The sequence below is a fragment of the Arachis hypogaea genome, chromosome 17 (genome assembly GCF_003086295.3).
Source record: "Arachis hypogaea cultivar Tifrunner chromosome 17, arahy.Tifrunner.gnm2.J5K5, whole genome shotgun sequence".
NCBI classification, from domain to species: domain Eukaryota; kingdom Viridiplantae; phylum Streptophyta; class Magnoliopsida; order Fabales; family Fabaceae; genus Arachis; species Arachis hypogaea.
Window position 1 is genome coordinate 91,673,048 of NC_092052.1, and position 19,930 is coordinate 91,692,977.

A 19,930-nucleotide genomic window follows, 5' to 3' on the forward strand; every position below is an offset into this window, starting at 1 on the left:
GAAACACCTCAAGCACGCGTCCGCGCAGGGTGCGCGCCCGCGCGCCTACCTCACTGACTCACTATGGTACAAAAAGCAGAGACTTGTGCTAACTTTGTGCCACCTTTATGCCTGAGGCACAACCTCTCTTGCGCGCGCGCGCCACTGACCCGCCCGCACCATCTGCTAGCACTCTCGCCAACGCGCCAGCGCACCTTGCGCGCACGCGCCGGTTGCGCGAGTCAATTTAAGGCCTTCGCACCTTGCCATGTTTTCCTTTCTCTCAACCCCTTCTCTTCTTTAGTTTCTTTCTCTTCTCAATCCATCATTTCCCTTCTCTTCTTCTTCTTCCACAATCCACCACCATTGTCTCCGGCCACTCAGCGGTGACAACCACTCTTTCCGATAGCACTACACTTCTCCTATTTTCCCTCTCATCCTCACAAAAGAAGGTTCAACTTTGTTCCTTCATACTCATCAAGGTTTTGTTTCTTCTTTTCCTTTACTTCCATTTTCCCTTACATTATTTCTTCTAGTTAGTTGCTTCTTATTGCTTTACTTTAGTCTCTCTTTTACTTGCATGACGATGTTTCTTGCTTTTTGTTTGCTTATTTTCCTTTTTTTTCTTTATTTCTCCATGGATGTTGAATTTGACTTAGTTGCATTACTAGATCTTTTGTCACTCTTTTACCATTGTGTGATGTCTATGTGATGATTGATGTTCCATTTTGGGCTTTGAATTAGTTTAGTATTTCATAATTGCTCATTGCTTGATTTGTGCATGCTAAGTGTTCGAGGAAATGCACATATACCATTTTGGCTCAAATTAGCCATATATTTCTCCATTTGGTGATCCTTCCTCATTCACTTGCTTTCCCTTAAATGCATTGAGTCTAACTTGTGTGTTTAGAGTTGATACTTGCCAATTAGATATCATTGAACATGACTTGCTTTTTATTATGGATGCTTGAGACTACTCTTCTCATGCCATTGCATGCATTACTCCCTCTTGCATCCCATGCCAAGTGTTATAACCGTTGCTTTTACATCTACCACGGGCATTACAATTCACTTGCATGTCTTTTGTGAAATCGATTCTTGGGTTTAATGTTTTCCTTCTTTCTCTCCCTTTTTAGGATGGCCACCAAGAAAGGCAAGGAGATAGCTCCAAGGGAACCGGCCGCAAAGAGGGCGGCCCAAAAATCAAATTCTAAGGCGCGTTCTTCAATAGGAGCCAAACCCCTATCGAAGAAAGGAAAGACACCCGCTCCTATTGATGAGAACGACAAGGGAAAGCTGGCGAAAGATCCTTCAAGGTTCCCTAACCGCTTCTGTGAACTTATGTTCCCCTCCATAGCGGTAAGGAACTATCATCCCGAGCATCTACTCGCTCCGCCGGACAAGGTTGCTCCTTATATTTTGCCCCGCATTGAATAGCGAGGATGGAAGTTTCTTTTGCAAAAACCAAGAGAAATCAACCTCTCTTGGGTGGAAGAACTTTATACCAACTACCATCTTCCCTCTCTTCAATCGGTGTACATTCTCCGGAAGCAAGTCTCAGTTTCAGAAGAGGCTATTCATCATGTGCTCAATGTCATACCAGTGCCAAGTGACATGGATTGCTACCAAGACGTCTTACGTCAGTGTGAGAAGTATGGATTCAACTGGGACTCGATTCTCCGAATCATTGCTGAACCAGAAGGATTTTGGATCCATGGTCGACTCCGGATGAGGCCCAAGAGCATTGACGCTCGCTTCCTCACTGTGGAAGCTAGAGCTTGGGCCCAAATCCTATCCCACTATGTGCTGCCTAGCACCCACAAGTCGTCCATCACGGCGGACCTTGCCTTGCTTGTTTGGTGTGTTCTCACGGAGAAGCCGGTGAACATTCTGCCTCTTGTCAAGCAAGCGATGAGTCAAGTTCACGACCGGGGTAATTTACCATTTCCAGCATTGGTGTCTGACTTAGTTGCTGCTGCGGGTGTTTCTTGGGAAGCCAAGGATAAGAAGATTATGGTTCCGGCTAAGGGTGATGTGGTCCCAAGCGGAAAATACCTACACCTTCCCATGAACAAACCAAGCCTCGACAAGGCCCCGCCACTTCTTTTTCCTTCTAGCTCATCATCACCACCACTGAGATCCACACATCAAAGGATAGAAGATCTTCACCGGAAGCTTGATAGATATGAGCGGCGCAACCACCACCGATATACTTACATCAAGACGCTTCTGGGTTTTGTTACCCCTAGCATGGAGGAACCCGAAATATTCACATCCACCTCAGACCCGATTGATGGGAGCTCTGATGAAGGGGATAGTGAAGGCTCCGGTCCCGACCGTCCCTTGCGTATCATTCGTAGCACGGAGGACCGTGCTAATTTCTAAAGTGTGGGGAGGTCGTCCGACCGATCTCCATGGGTAATGTTCTCTTCCCCTCAATACCCATGGATTTATTTTTCTTTTTATATATTGCATGAGTAGTTAGTCTTGCTTGTAAATAATCTTTGCATGATAGTTAGTTTCTATAGAGTTAATTGGTAAAAACAATAACTTGCTTTAAGAATGTATTTTGGAACATAGTAATTGAGCTAAGGACACAAGCATGAAAGTTTTGAGCCTATTGCATGGTTACATCTTTTAACCATTATTTCCATCCTTGTGTGCATATCTATCTCTCTATGAGTGTGATCCTTGCTTTGTCTGATTCTATATGTCCATTGCTTTGTGTATGAATGCATTTACATGATTGAGGCCATCATTTCAATAGTCACTTCTCCCAAATAGCCTTAACCCTTATATCTACCATTGCTAACCAATTTTGAGCTTTTGATAAACCCTTTTGTTCTTAAATAGAGCGCATCAACAACCCTAAGTGAAAAACCATGAATGTCCCTGAATTGGAATCTTTGATTGACTTAGGCAAGTTAGGATGTGTATCATTCAAATAGGAGGGTATACTTGGGAAATTCGGGTAGATATATAGGTATATAATTGTAGTGTAATTGAAAATTCTAAGATGTTGGGAACATACCTATGTGTTGAATGATTACACCGTATGCATTGACACTTTGGTTCACAAAGAAACCCCAGGAAAAGGGGATGTAAAAAAAAAAAGAGAAAACAATGAAAGGGAACAAAGACGCCCCAAGATAAAGTAATAAAAACAACGCATATGGGTGTGAATTGAAAAGAATGCATGAGTATGCAAAAAGGGTAAAATTCAAGGGTAGCTAGGAATGTATTGTAGTTGTATAGGTTGTTCTATGTGTCTAGTGGATCCTAGGTTGATCAAGGACTCAAATTTTGAACCCACTTGGCCATATACATCCTTACCTTCACCCTAGCCCCGTTACAACCTATGAATAAGACCTCATGATACTTGTAAGCATGCATTAAGTAATTGTTGATTGTTAGATGAAAGACAAATCTTGGAAAGCATGATTAGGAGGAGATTGAGTGACGAACCCTAGACACTTGAGCGAATAGAGAGGATACACTTCCGATGAGGGTTCGATGCTCAATGCTTGTTCCCAGCTTTCACAAGCGTTCGTTCAGCAAGTCATATGCACTCTTTAGTGATATTCAATTTGGTAGGATTCATGAATTGCATACTATTTTCACCGTATATGCTCACATGTATTCTTGAAGGATAGATTTACTCTTGACCAAGTATATAGATGATTTTACATTAGTTGCATGCATCCACTTAGCTAGTTTGCATTTCATAAACCCTTTCTCACCATGATCTTTGGTCTTTTTATTTTAAGCATGAGGACATGCTTGGTTTAAGTGTGGGGAGATTTGATAAACCCCGATTTTGTGGTTTATCTTGTGCTTATTTTGAGGGATTTTATCAATATTTCTCACACTTATTCGCAAGAAATGTATGGTTTTGTGTTCACTTCCTAATATTGCTCTATGATATAAAACATGCTTATTTTGCCTTAAAATTGCCATATTTTAATCCTCTTCTATTGCCATTTGATGCCGTGATGTATTTGTTGAGTAATTTCAGGAATTATAGGGTAGGAATGACTTAGAAGAGAGGGAGAAAGCATGCACAAAAGGGAGGAACATGAAGAATTGAGATCTTGGGAAAAGCAGCATCGGCGCGCTCGCGCACTCTACGTGCACACGTGAATGGGATTGGCTGGAAGCGGCGTGCAAGGATGGACGCATCCGCGCAAATCAACAGATTCTTATCGACGCGCACGTGCACTTGGCGCGCACGCGTAGATCGCAAGAGCAATCGGCGCGCGCCCACATGGCGCGCACGCGTGGAAGGCTACACGTGACCTCATTAAGGGAAATCGTGCCTGGCGATTTCTGAGGCTCATTAGGCCCAATTTCAAGCTGTTTCTGCATGGAAAAAGACCCAAGGATGCTAGGGGGAAGGGGGATCACTCATTTTTACACTAGGACATAATATTTAGCTAGTTTTTTGGTTCTTTGGTTATTCTAGAGGGAGAAACCCTTGTTCATCTCTAGATCTAGTTTTAATTTGATCTTCCCTTGTTGATTTGCGACTTGGAACTTGTTAATTGCTAGTTTTAATTGTTCAATTTGAATTTCTTGTTACAATTTTGCTTATATCTTGTGATAGTTTATGAATTCTTGTCAATTATCATTTTATACCCATTTCATGAATGTTATGAATCTTGACTTGTTGATGTTACATTGATGATTTCTATGCTTAGTCTAGTAGTTTGGATGATTGTATGTTGATAATTGTTAGTGGGTATTTGTAGAATTCAATTTAATTGCTATTTTGAACATGCCTTTTGTTAGTGCTTACCAAGTGTTTGATGAATTGTTTACTTTGATTATGGAGTAGCCTTTTCACTCTTGGCCTAGGTCAAGGGAATTGGGTAAACTTGAGTCATTGGGTCTAATGGACTTCATGGTTTGGGAGCCCTAGGTAGTCAATTTGATACTCATTGACGCCAACCCACTACTAATCTAATTAGTAGGTAGGTTGGGACTTATGGGTTGATGTGATCAGGGCCATTTGACGTACTTCAAGTCTAGGGGTAGATATCACGTACTTAAGACTTTGAGAGTAGACTTAATGAGCTTGGTTCCTTATAATTGTCAAGGTATAGTTGTTAGACAAGGATGGTGATCCCAATTCCCGAACCTAGACAAGAGTTACCTTTATTATTCATACTTGAAATCAACTTTCTCAACCAATTGCTTTAGTTGTAGTTTCTTGTTTGGGTTACAATAGAATTAAGTGGAATGTTGTTTATTCATTGAAAGTGCTTAGGTTTTGCTTAGTTGATTGAATTAATTGTTGCATTTTAAGATTACTTGTTTGTTAAGATTCCCATTTATTTTCATGCTTATAACTCACAACCCCGAATTTCTAACCAATGTCGAAGCACATGATTGCCCATTCCTTGTGAGACGACCCGAGGTTTGAATACTTCGGTTATTTCTATTGGGGTTGAACTTGTGACAACCAAATTCCTTTTCTAAATTTGACCCCCGAGGATTATTGTTGGTAGAGCTATACTTACAACGCGGTTTTCTTGAAGAGAATCTTTACCAATACACCCTTGGCGCTTGCATGTCAATCGCAGATAGCAGTGCGCACACGCACGGTACGCGTCCACGCCGATGGGTGCACATGAGTCACTTAATACAACTCGTGGCCAGCGATTTTAGAAGCATTGTGGGCCCAATCCAACTCATTTCTGATGGTTTTTAAGCCAAGGATTGAAGGGAAACTAACATACTTTTGATCATTAGTTTAGTTTAGAGTAGTTTTGGAGGAAAAGTTAGTTTTTAGAGAGAGAAGCTCTCACTTCTCTCTAGGATTAGGATTAGGTTAGATCTAGGTTAGAATTTCTTTGATCTAGGTTAATTTCATGCTTTGATTTACTTTTCCTTTACAATTTCTTGTTCCTCTACTCTTCCTCTCTCTAATTTTGTATTTCATTCTTGTAATTGCCTACTTTGTTGTTGATGCACTCTTTCTTCTTCTATTTTTCTTTAATGCAATTTATGATTCATGTTCCTTTATTGTTCATTTGATTTGTTGTTGTTTAATTCCTTGCGATTGAGTAGTGTAGATTTACTTTCCTTGCAATTTTACTATGCTTTCCTTTTTATGCCTTCCAAGTGTTTAATAAAATCCTTGGTTGGATTTTAGAGTAGAATTTTATGTTCTTGGCTTGGGAAGGTAACTTAGGAACTCTTGAGTTACTAATGTCCAAGTGATTGACGATTGGGAGCCATTAACTCTAGATCTCAATAATTGAATTGGTGGAGAACTAGGACTTATGGACTTGGATTGATATAGCTCACTTGACATTCCTCTACTATTACTTAGGGGTTAACTTGGTGGTGTTGATCCTTGCCAATTCTCATGTTGTGGTTAGTGATAAGGATAGAGATCCTTGACCACCAACCTTTGCCAAGACCTTTTTAGTTGTTAGTTTATTTTCATTGCCATTTACTTTTCATGTTTCTCATTCAAATCCGCAAAAATACATCATAACCAATAACAAGACACTTTGCTGCAATTCCTAGGGAGAACGACTGATAAACCATTATTTTATGGTTTATATTGTGCTGAATTGTGTGGTTTTATCAAATCTTTACCCACTTATTCATATGATTAGCATGCATTTATAATTCCTTCCCAAAATTACTTCATGGTTGAATAGCTGCTTCCTAGAGACTTTTAATTTTGTATTTTAATTCTCCTTTATTCCATTCGATGCCGTGATCTGTGTGTCAAGTGTTTCAGGTTTTATAGGGCATAAATGACTTGGAGATTGGAAAGGAAGCTTGCAAAAATAGAAGGAACACAAGAAATTGAGGAGATGACCAGCGGGAAGCGACACGGAAGCATGGCTCACGCGACCGCGCGAAATAGAGGAAATTACAGTGACGCGGATGCATGGCTCACGCGAATGCGCAGATTGGAAACTGCACAAGTGACGCGAATGCGTGGACGACACGCACGCATGGCAAGGCAAAACGCTGGACGACGAGAACACGTGAATGATGTGATCGCGTGACATGCGCGATCTGCAGAATCTGTAGAATTTGCTGGGGGTGATTTTGGGCCCTGTTTTGACCCAATTTTCGGCCCAGAAAAGCATACTAGAGCCAGGGAACATGCAAAGACCAGGGAACAACATTCATTCCGCATAATTTTATTTTTAGATCTGATTTTACTCCTCCTCTAGGTTTTCTCTCTACACATTTATAGTTCTTAGGATTTTGATTTTATTGCTTTTTGGACTGGGATATTGAGAATAGTTATTACTTCCGTCAAGACTTCGTCATTCTAGTTTGTTTCCTTACTTGTCACTTACTCTTTCATATCCTTCATTCACTCAGAATTATTATTGGATTATTTTTAGAATTTATTAATACAAGAACTATTTTTTTTAATTGATCCTTTTGATTATTATTTATCATGTCTTTCAATATTTCCCTTTCTTATTTCGTGGATTTTACAATCATAATGAGCGAGTAGTTCCATAACTTGATTGGGAGTTGATTGAAAGGAGGACCTTGAGTTGGATGCTCAAGAGTAAAATTATAGTTGGGTTTCACGTTGGGTCGCCCTCTAATCACTGACACTAGTCCTTCCCAAAAGAGAGGATTAGAACTGGTGAATAGAAACTGACTTCCAAATTGCTTAACTTTCCTTTATCTGTTAAAGGATAACTGAGCAGGAAACCTTTACTTATCACTTTTATCATGGGAGAACTCCATCAAGGATAGGGCTTCCAACTAATCTACTCCCAGTCAAGGTTTTTATTTATATTACATAAATTCTCTGATTCAATTTCCTGTTTATCAACTCAACCATTTTTAGAAAACATCTGATTAATAAAATAGCACATCTTTCTGCAACTCGTTGGGAGACGACCTGGGATTCATACTCCCAGTATTTTAATTTTAATTTTGTGACAACCCCTTCTAAATTGATAAGCGGATTTTTGGTTGGTTAAGAACTGTACTTACAACGTATCTCTTATAATAATTTCTTAACTCGCCTTTTTCCGCCACGTCAATAGAGTGCTAAGTTATTGATTGGAATTTATTTATTTGCATTTTATTTTATTTTGCTACTATGAGCGGCATGTTTCTTTTATTAAATGACGCGTTCACTTCCGGATCCAAGCTTGCCAGTATTTGATCCTAAGATTGAAAGAACTATTTCACATATAAGGCAAGCTCGGGGTTGGTTAGTCCTCTCTGAGGGTGGATCTGAAACATCACTTGAGGAAGAAACAAGCCCCCGTTCTACTGATTCGATTGATTTACGTACAGGTGACATGGCAGCACCTAGGAGAGTTACTATCCAGGAGGCTGGAACCCCTGATTTCACAATGCATCTGTTTCAAGCGCATCACCCAGCAGTGGCTACAGATTTTGAAATAAAAACTACACTGCTCAACTTGATGCCTAAGTTTCATGGCTTACCTGCTCAAGAGCCTATCAAGCACCTGAGGGATTTCCAAGCAGCTTGTTCTACTGTCAGGCGTGATGGTGCAGATGAAACTTCTCTTTTGTTAAAAGCTTTCCCATTCTCTCTTGAGGGAAAGGCGAGAGAGTGGTACTACACTCAACCCGCAGTAACTGTTTCTGACTGGGATACTCTTAAAAGAGAATTTTTGGAAAAATTATTTCCAGCTGAAGTTACTGACAAACTGAGGAAAGACATTTCCATGATTGTTCAGGACGAATCCGAGACTCTCTACGAATACTGGGAGCGCTTCAACAACCTTCTAGAAGCATGTCCCCACCATATGATTAACAAGATAGTGTTGCTCGGCTACGTCACACAGGGCATGAGGCCACAAGATAAGACCACATTTGAAAGTGCTAGCAATGGGTCTAAGAAAAAGTACAAGACCACTGAGGAGGCCTGGCAATTGATCAGTGACTTGGCTGAGTCTACTAGGAATCACAGGCAGAAACAGGGCCGGTCAAAAGCTGTTGCGGAGGTATCTTCTAGCAAGGAAACTACTGCTCTGACTCAGAGTATATGTGAAATGACCAACTTACTGAAGCAGATGCAGTTGAGTCAACAACAAGCACAGCAGAGCCAATAGTTAGTCCCACAAAGAGTGTGTGGGATCTGCGCTGATTACAGCCATTATACTGATGAATGTCCGCAGCTCCAGCAGGAAGACAACACTGTGGTAGCCACTCATAACTTCTATGACCGCCCCAACCAAGGGTACAATCAAGGTGGCAGTTATAGCCATGGATGGCAGGACAATTCTAACCAAGGTTGGAGAGACAATTCTAACCAGAATTGGAGGGACAACAATAACAGAGGAGGCAGAGACAATCAAGGATATCAGAGGTGGAATAATAACAACAACAAGCAGCAGAACCAGAACCAACCTTACAGAGCACCTCACCTGAGGTAGTCCCAAGGACCACATCACAACCTACAACAAGTTCCGCAAATCACTCAATCTAATTCCTCTCCGAGTGAAGAGGTGCTTGAATCCATTGTGCAAGGACAAAAGAACGTGGAAAGTTCAGTTAATGGCCTAGCATCCGCTATACAAGCTCTCATCTCTCAGCTGGCATCACCCAATACTTTAATTACTCAACATGCAAGCCCCAGTGGAATTCCTTCTCAACCCTTACCCAATCCAAAGGGTGGCATCAATGCCATCACCCTAAGGTCCAGAATCACACTGCAAGAGAGGAATCAGGAGGAGCCAATCCCATCAGAACACGCCTTAGCTAAAGAGGTGGTAGAAGTAGAGGATGCTGAAGAGGAAGAGGAGATACAAGACATGGGTGAAGAAGTAGAAGCTCAACCACAGAAAGAAGCATCAAAGGAGGAAGACCCTACAGAAAATGCCCTCCCTATTCCATTTCCATAAATTGCAAGGAAGCCTAGGAAGTAGATGGAATTTGATCCCAAAATGGTAGAAATATTCAAAAAGGTTGAGGTAACTGTTCCCCTTTTTAATGTTATTCAACAGGTACCTAAATACGCAAAGTTTCTAAAAGATTTATGTATACATAAAGACAAAATTAATGAATTAGAAACTATTCCTTTAGGTAGTTCTATATCTGCTCTAATGGGAGGTATACCTAAAAAGTGTAGTGGTCCAGGTCCATGTATGGTTAATTGTACTATTGATGGTGTGATATTTTCTGACTGCATGTGTGATCTAGGAGCATGTGTTAGTATAATACCTTTGTTTATATAGGATACTTTGAGGCTCCCTCCCTTAAAAAGGTCGGCAGCTTATTTTTGTGTTAGCAGATAAAAGCATTATTATAGTGGTTGGAGTTGCTGAAGATGTATTAATGAGCATTAAGGGACTCACATTTTTCCATTGACTTCTATATTCTGGAAATTCCCCCTAATGACTCAGGAAGGCCATCATTAGTCCTGCTTGGAAGACCATTCCTGAGGACTTCAAAGTTCAAGCTGGACGCATTTTCCGGAACTTATTCCTTTGAAATAGATAGCAGAATAGTGAAATTCAGTTTAAATGGAGCTATGAAGCACCCTCCGGATGACCTTTCTATCTCCCAGTGTGACATCATAAATGAAACTGTGGCTGAAGTTAACCAGGAGGAATTAGAAGAGAAATACACAGGACAAGGTCCAAGTGTGGGGACACTTTTGCAGGACAATGAGGGCACTTTGCCATTATCACCAGCCCTAGATAATCCAGAACCTAACCATGAGCAGAAATTGGAATTAAAGCCCCTCCCTCTATACCTTAAGTATGCCTACCTTGAGGTCAAGTAGAAGTTTCCAGTTATCATTACAAGGGAACTCACTTCCCAACAAGAAGAACAGCTACTCAATGTGCTGAGGAAACACAAGAAAGCAATTGGATGGAGCCTAGCAGATATAGTAGGTGGTGCACGAAATTGTGATCCCAGGCAACGGCGCCAAAAACTCAGTACGCACATCTTAATAAATCATTTTTCATTCACAACTTCGATACAACTAACCAGCAAGTGCACTGGGTCGTCCAAGTAATAAAACCTTACATGAGTAAGGGTCGATCCCACCGAGATTGTTGGTATGAAGCAAGCTATGGTCATCTTGTAAATCTCAGTCAGGCGGATATCAAATGGTTATGGAGTTTTCGAATAATAATAATAAATAAACAGAAAATAAAGATAGAAATACTTATGTAGATCATTGGTGAGAATTTCAGATAAGCATATAGAGATGCTTTCGTTCCTCTGATCTCTGGTTTCCTGCTGTCTTCATCCAATCAATCCTACTCCTTTCCATGGCAAGCTTAATGTAGGGCATCACCGTTGTCAATGGCTACATCCCATCCTCCTCTGAAAAAGGTCCAATGCGCTGTCACTTCATGGCTAATCATCTGTCGGTTCTCGATCATACTGGAATAAGATTTACTATACTTTTGCGTCTGTTACTACGCCCAGCACTCGCGAGTTTAAAGCTCGTCACAGCCATCCCTTCCCAGATCCTACTCGGAATACCACAGACAAGGTTTAGACTTTCTGGATCTTAGGAATGGCCATCCATGGGTTCTAACTTATACCACGAAGACACTAATATCTTGGACTCGGTCCCCTGTATTAGATATCCAAGAGATATCCATTCAATCTAAGGTAGAACGGAAGTGGTTGTCAGGCACGCGTTCATAAGTTGAGAATGATGATGACTGTCACGATCATCACATCCATCATATTGAAGTGCAAATGAATATCTTAGAAGCGGAATAAGTTGAATTGAATAGAAAAATAGTAGTACTTTGCATTAATCCTTGAGGAACAGCAGAGCTCCACACCTTAATCTATGGTGTGTAGAAACTCTACCGTTGAAAAATACATAAGTGAAAGGTTCAGGCATGGCCGAATGGCCAGCCCCCATGATCTAAGAACTAAACGTCCCAAGATAGCTAATACAATAGTAAAAAGTCCTATTTATACGAAACTAGTTACTAGGGTTTACAGAATTGAGTAAATGATGTAGAAATCTACTTCCGGGGCCCACTTGGTGTGTGCTTGGGATGAGCTTGAAGTTTACACGTGGAGAGGTCATTCTTGGAGTTGAATTCCAGTTTGTAACGTGTTTCTGGCGTTGAACTCCACTTTGCAACTTGTTTCTGGCGTTTGACTCCAGAATGCAGCATGGAACTGGCGTTGAACGCCAGTTTACGTCGTCAATCGTTATTCAAAGTATGGACTATTATATATTGGTGGAAAGCCCTGGATGTCTACTTTCCAACGCAATTAAAAGCGTGCCATTTGGAGTTCTGTAGCTCCAGAAAATCTACTTTGAGTGCAGGGAGGTCAGAATCCAACAGCATCTGCAGTCCTTCTTCAACCTCTGAATCTGATTTTTGCTCAGGTCCCTCAATTTCAGCCAGAAAATACTTGAAATCACAGAAAAACACAAAAACTCATTGTAAAGTCTAGAAATGTGATTTTTAATTAAAAACTAATAAAAATATACTAAAAACTAACTAAATCATACTGAAAACTATGTAAAAACAATGCCAAAAAGCGTATAAATTATCCGCTCATCACAACACCAAACTTAAATTGTTGTTTGTCCCCAAGCAACTAAAAATCAAATAGGATAAAAAGAAGAGAATATACTATAAATTCCAAAATATCAATGAAACTTAGCTCCAATCAGATGAGCAGGACTTGTAGCTTTTTGCCTCTTGAATAGTTTTAGCATCTCACTTTATCCATTGAAGTTCAGAATGATTGGCATCTACAGAAACTCAGAGTTCAGATAGTGTTATTGATTCTCCTAGTTCAGTATGTTGATTCTTGAACACAGTATTACCACCGGATACATAAATGCCACAGACACATAATTGGGTGAACCTTTTCAGATTGTGACTCAACTTTGCTAAAGTCCCCAATTAGAGATGTCCAGGGTTCTTAAGCACACTCTTCTTTTGCTTTGGACCTTGACTTTAACCGCTCAGTCTCAAGTTTTCACTTGACACCTTCACGCCACAAGCACATGGTTAGGGACAGCTTGGTTTAGCCGCTTAGGCTAGGATTTTATTCCTTTAGGCCCTCCTATCCACTGATGCTCAAAGCCTTGGATCCTTTTTATTACCCTTGCCTTTTGGTTTTAAGGGCTATTGGCTTTTCGCTCTTGCCTTTTGGTTTTAAGAGCTTTTGGCTTTTTTTGCTTGCTTTTTCTTTTTCTTTCTCTCTTTTTTTTGCCATTTTTTTTCTTTTTTTTTCTGCAAGCTTTTTGTATTCACTGCTTTTTCTTGCTTCAAGAATCATTTTTATGATTTTTCAGATTATCAAATAACATGTCTCCTTTTTCCTTATTCTTCAAGAGCCAACATATTTAACATTCATAAACATCAACTTCGAAAGACATATGCACTGTTCAAGCATTCATTCAGAAAACAAAAAGTATTGTCACCACATCAAAATAATTAAACTAGTTTCAAGGATGAATTTGAAACCATGTACTTCTTGTTCTTTTGTTTTTAAAACATTTTTCATTTAAGAGAGGTGATGGATTCATATTCACTACTTTAAGGCATAGACACTTATATATAGGGGTGTTCATGATTCAGTTTTTTCATAAACTGAACTGAAACTGCACTAAACCATTTTAAATGATTTAGAAACTGAACCAAACTACTTTGTCAAATAAAAAACTGGTTTTAAACCAGTTTACAATACAGTGCACCAGTTTAAACCAGTTCATAAAAATAAAACCAATTTTAATTGAAAAAACCAGTTTAAACTGGTTTATAGGCTAAAACTAGTTTTAACTTTTAACATATATAAAATTAGTTTTACATTTTCTCTCTCACTCTCTCTCTTCTTCTCTCCCTCTCTCTCCCCCCCTCTCTCTCTCCCCCTCTCCCTCTCTCCCTCTCTCTCCTTTTGTTCTACCTCTCTCTCTCTCTCTTTCTCTCTCTTCTTCTCTCCCTCTTTCCCCCTCATTTCTCTCTCTCCCACTCTCTCTCCTTCTCTCCTTCTCTCTCCTTTCTCTCTTCCCCTCCTTTCTCTCTCTCTCCCTCCTCTCTCTTTTCCTTTTCTCTCTCTCCCCCTTCCCCTCTTTCTCCCCTCCCCTCTCTTTGTCTCTCTCTCTCTCTCTCTCTCTCTCTCTCTCTATCCCTTTCTCTCAATCTCTCTCTCCCCTATCCCTCTTCCTCTCTCTCTCTCTCTCCCTCTTCTCCTTTCTTCTCCCCTCCTCTCTCTTTCTCTCCCTTTCTCTCTCTCGCTCCCTCTCTCTCTCTCTTAACATATATAAAATTAGATTTTACACTCTCTTTCTTCCCCTCTCTCCTTCTCTCCCTTTCTCTCTCTCCTTCCCCTCTCACTTTTCCTATTCTCTCTCTCTCTCTCTCTCTCTCTCTCTCTCTCTCTCTCTCTCCCTTCTCTCTATTTTTCTCTTTTCTTCCCATCTTCCTCTCTTTCTCCTCTTTTCTCCCTCTCTCTCCCTCCTTTCTCTCTCTCTCTTTCTCTCCCTTTCTCTCTCTCTCCTTCCCCTCTCACTCTTCCTCTTCTCTCTCTCTCTCCCTCTTTCTCCCCTTCCCCTCTCTTTGTCTTCCTCTCTCTCTCCCCCTTTTCCTTCTCTCTCTCCCCTCTCTCTTTTTATCTTTTGCTCTCTTCCCCTCCCCTCTCTCTCTCCCCTGCCCCTCTTTCTTCCCCTCCCCTTTTTTTCTCTCTCCCTTTTCTCCCTCTATCCCTTTCTCTCATTCTCTCTCCCTCATCACTCTTCCTCTCTATCTCTCTCTGTATCTCACTCCTTCCCTCTTCCCCTCTCTCTCTCTCTCTCCCTCTCTCTTTCTCTCTCACTTTCTCCCTCTCTCTTTCTCTCTGTCTCTCTCATTTTCTCTCTCTCCCTCTCATTTTCCCTCCCTCTCTCCCTCTTTCTCTCCCTCCCTTCTCTCTCTTTATCTCTCTCTCCTCCTCCTCCTCTTCTCTCTCTTTTTTCTATCTCTCCTTCTCCTTTATTTTTTCCTCTTTTTTCTCTCCCTCATTCGATCTCTTATTTTGCAGAAAAGAGGGGGAGAGAGAGAGAAGAGGGATATATAGTGAGAGAAGGTTGAGAGAGAAAGAGAAAGAAGAGAAAGAAAGGGAAGAAAGAAGAGAAAGAGAGAGAAGAGGGTGAAAAAAGAGAGAGAAGATGAGAGAGAAAGAAGGGAAGGGGAGAGAGAGAAAAATAGGAGAGAGAAAGAGAGAAAAGGGAAAAAGGAGTTAGAGAAAGGAGGGAGAGAGAGAGAGAAATAAAAGGGGAGAGAGAGAGAGAAGGGGGAAGGTAGGGGGAGCGAGGGAGAGGGGAGAAAAAGGAAGGAGAGGAAGAGAGAGAGCGAGAGAAAAAGGAGAGAGAGAGAGAGAGAGAGAGAGAGAGGGGGAGAGAGAGAAAAGGGGAGAGCGAGGAAAAGGAGGGAGAGAGAGAATAGAAGAGAGAAGGGATGAGAGAGAGAGGGAGAGGAGAGAAAGGAGAGAGAGAGAGAGAGAGAGAGAGAGAGAGAAAGTCGAAGATAGATGGGAGTGGGAGAGAGAGGAGGGAGAGGAGAGAGAGAGAAAGAAAGGGGAAGAGAGAGGAAGAGAGAGAGGAGAGGGAGAAAGAGGAGGAGAGAGAGAGAGAGGAAGAGAGACGGGAAGGGAAAGAGAGAGAGAAAGAGAGAGAAAAAAAGAAGAAGAGAGATGGGAGGGGAGGGAGAGGAGAGAGAAAGAAAGGGGAAGAGAGAGGGAGAGAAAGAAGTGGGAGAAAGAGGAGGAGAGAGAGAGGAAGAGAGACGGGAAGGGAGAGGGAGAGAGAGAAAGAGAGAGAGAGAGAGAGAGGGAAAGGAGAGAGAGAAGGGGTAGAGGAGAGAGAGAGAGAGAGAGAGAGAGAAAGAGGGAGACAAAGAGGAGGAGGAGAGAGAGGGGGAGAGAGAAGGAAGAAAGGGGAAAGAGAGAGAGAAGGGAGAAAGGGGGGAGAAAGAGGAGAGAGAGAGAGAGAGGAAGGGGAAAGAGAAAGTGAAGGGAGAGAGAGATAAATAGTATTTAAAACTAATTTTAGAGTTTAAATAAAACCAGTTTTAATTTGGTTTAAAACTAAACTGAACCATAAAAACTGGTTTTTGATAAACTGGTTTTCATAAAAACTATGGTTTCAGTTTAGTTTTTTATTTAAAAAAACTGATTTATTTAAAACAGTTTCAGTTCAGTAAAATCAGTTTTTTTGCACACCCCTACTTAGATACTAATTATCATGTAATAAGACACAAACATAAATAAACATTTAACATAAAAAACGAAAAACAGGAAAATAAATAAACAAGGAGATTAAGGAATGAGTCCACCTTAGTGAGGGTGGCGTCTTCCTCTTCTTGAAGAACCAATGGTGCTTTTGAGCTCCTCTATGTCTCTTCCTTGTCTTTCTTGCTCCTCCCTCATAGCTCTTTGATCTTCTCTAATTTCATGGAGGATGATGGAGTGCTCTTGATGTTCCACCCTTAGTTGCTCCCAATAATTGTGTGGAGAAAAATGTATCCCCTGAGGTATCTCAGGGATCTCTTGATTTGCAGTCAAATGTTCTACTACTGAGCTATAGACCCTTGAGATAAATCTCTCCATCTCCTATGACCCGGAGGTGGAAGCTTTTGTCTTCCCTTTCCTTTTTCTAGAGGTTTCTCTGGCCTTAGGTGCCATCAATGGTTATGGAAAAACAAAAAAGCTATGCTTTTACCACACCAAACTTAGAATGTTGCTCGCCCTCGAGCAAAAGAAGAAAGAATAGTAGAAGAAGAAGAAGATATGGAGGAGATGGAGGGATGTGTGTATTCGGCTATATGGGTGGGCTTGGGTGGGAAAGAGATTTTGAATTTTGAAGGTAGATGGGGTGTATGGATGTGAGTGGTGAATGGAAAATAGAAGGGATGACTGTGAATGGAGAGAGAGAGAGGGTGATATAGGATTATGAGGAGGAAAGGTGAGTGGAGGTATGTGGGGATCCTATGGGGTCCACAGATCCTGAGGTGATCCTTTGGGATCCACAGATCCTGAGGTGTCAAGGATTTACATCCCTGCACCAATTAGGCATGTAAAATGCCTTTGCATGCTTTTCTGGCGTTTAGACGCCAAAGTGATGCTTGTTCTGGGCGTTCAACGCCCATATGCAGCATATTTCTGGCGTTAAACGCCAGCTTCATGCTTGTTTCTGGCGTTCAGCGCCAGCTCCATGCTCTGTTCTGGCGTTGAACGCCAGCCAGATGCTCCTTACTGGCGTTTAAACACCAGTAAGTCCTTCCTCCAAGGTGTGATTTTTCTTCTGCTATTTTTGATTCTGTTTTTAATTTTTGTATTTATTTTGTGACTCCACATGATCATGAACCTAATAAAACATGAAAGAACAAAAAAATAAAAATAAAATTAGATAAATAAAAATTGGGTTGCCTCCCAACAAGCGCTTCTTTAATGTCAATAGCTTGACAGTGGGCTCTCATGGAGCCACACAGGTGATCAGGTCAATTTTATAGACTCCCAACACCAAATTTAGAGTTTGGATATGGAAGTTTAACACCAAACTTAGAGTTTCGCTGAGGCCTCCCAACACCAAACTTAGAGTTTGACTGTGGGGGCTTTAGTTGACTCTGTACTGAGAGAAGCTTTCTATGCTTCTTCTCTATTACAGAAGGAGATCCTTGAGTTTTAAACACAAGGTTATCTTCATTTAGTTGAAGGATCAATTCTCCTCTGTCTACATCAATCACAGCTCTTGCTGTGGCTAGGAAGGGTCTTCCAAGGATGATGGATTCATCCTCCTCCTTCCCAGTATCCATGATTATGAAATTAGCAGGGATGTAAAGGCCTTCAACCTTTACTAACACGTCCTCTACTAATCCATAAGCTTGTCTTACTGACTTGTCTGCCAATTGTAATGAGAATAAGGCAGGCTGTACCTCAATGATTCCCAGTTTCTCCATTACAGAGAGGGGCATGTGGTTTATCCCTGACCCAAGGTCACATAGAGCCTTCTCAAAGGTCATGGTGCCTATGGTACAAGGTATTAAGAACTTTCGAGGATCCTGTTTCTTCTGAGGCAATGTCAGTTGATCCAGATCACTTAGTTCATTGGTGAGCAAGAGAGGTTCTTCTTCCGAAGTCTCATTACTAAATAATTTGGCATTCAGCTTCATGATTGCACCAAGGTACTTGGCAACTTGCTCTTTAGTAATATCTTCATTCTCTTAAGAGGAAGAATAGTCTTCAGAGCTCATGAATGGCAGAAGGAGATTTAATGGAATCTCTATGGTCATTATATGAGCCTCAGATTCCTTTAGGTCCTTAATAGGGAACTCCTTCTTGCTTGAGAGACGTCCCATGAGGTCATCCTCATTGGGATTCACGTCCTCTCCTTTCTCTCTAGGTTCGTCCATGTTGACTATGTCAATGGCCTTGCACTCTCTTTTTGGATTCTCTTCAGTATTGCTCGGGAGAGTACTAGGAGGGGTTTCAGTGATTTTCTTACTCAGCTGGCCCACTTGTGCCTCCAAATTTCTTATGGAGGACCTTGTTTCACTCATGAAACTCAGAGTGGCCTTAGATAAATCAGAGACTAAATTTGCTAAGCTAGATGGATTCTGCTCAGAATTCTCTGTCTGTTGCTGAGTGGATGATGAAAAACGTTTACTATTGTTAAACCTGTTTCTCCCACCATTAGTAAAGCCTTGTTGAGGCTTTTGTTGATCCTTCCATGAGAGATTTGGTTGATTTCTCCATGAGGGATTATAGGTGTTTCCATAGGGTTCACCCATGTAATTCACCTCTGCTATTGAAGGGTTCTCAAGATCATAAGCTTCTTCCTCAGAAGATGCCTCTTGAGTACTGTTGGATGCAGCTTGCATTCCATTCAGACTCTGAAAAATCATATTGACTTGCTGAGTCAATATTTTGTTCTGAGCCAATATGGCATTCAGAGTATCAATTTCAAGAACTCCCTTCTTCTGAGGCTACCCATTACTCACAGGATTCCTCTCAAAAGTGTACATGAACTGGTTATTAGCAACCATGTCAATGAGTTCTTGAGCTTCTGCAGGCGTTTTCTTTAGGTGAATGGATCTACTTGCAGAAGTATCCAATGACATCTTAGCTAATTCAGACAGACCATCATAGAATATATCCAGGATGGTCCATTCTGAAAGCATGTTAGAAGGACACTTTTTGGTCAGTTGCTTATATCTCTCCCAAGCTTCATAGAGGGATTTACCTTCTTTTTGTCTGAAGGTTTGAACATCCACTCTAAGCTTACTTAGCTTTTGAGGAGGGAGAACTTGGCTAAGAAAGCCGTGACCAGCTTATCCCAAGAGTTCAGGCTATCTTTGGGTTGAGAGTCCAACCACACTCTAGCTCTGTCTCTTACAGCAAACGGGAAAAGCATAAGCCTGTAGACCTCGGGATCAACCCCATTGGTCTTAATAGTATCACAGATCTGCAAGAATTCAGTTAAGAACTGAAAAGGATCTTCAGATGGAAGTCCATGAAACTTGCAGTTCTGCTGCATCAGAGAAATTAATTGAGGTTTAAGCTCAAAATTGTTTGCTCCAACGGCAGGGATGGAGATGCTTCTTCCATGTAAATTGGAATTAGGTGCAGTAAAGTCACCAAGCATCCTCCTTGCATTATTATTATTTTCGGCTGCCATCTCCTCTTCTTGTTCGAAAATTCCTGTAAGGTTGTCTCTGGATTATTGTATTTTAGCTTCTCTTAGTTTCCTTTTTAGAGTCCTTTCAGGTTCAGGGTCTGCTTCAACAAGAATGTTCTTGTCCTTGCTCCTGCTCATATGAAAAAGAAGGGAACAGAAAATAATAATAGGGATCCTTTTTACCACAGTATAGAGGTTCCCTTGTGTGAGTAGAAGAAGAAAAGAATGTAATGTAAAGAAGAGAAGAGGAAAAACTCGAACACAGAGAGGGAGGTGGTGTTCGAATTTTTGGATGGGAGAGAAAAGTTTTCGAAAATAATTTTTGAAAAG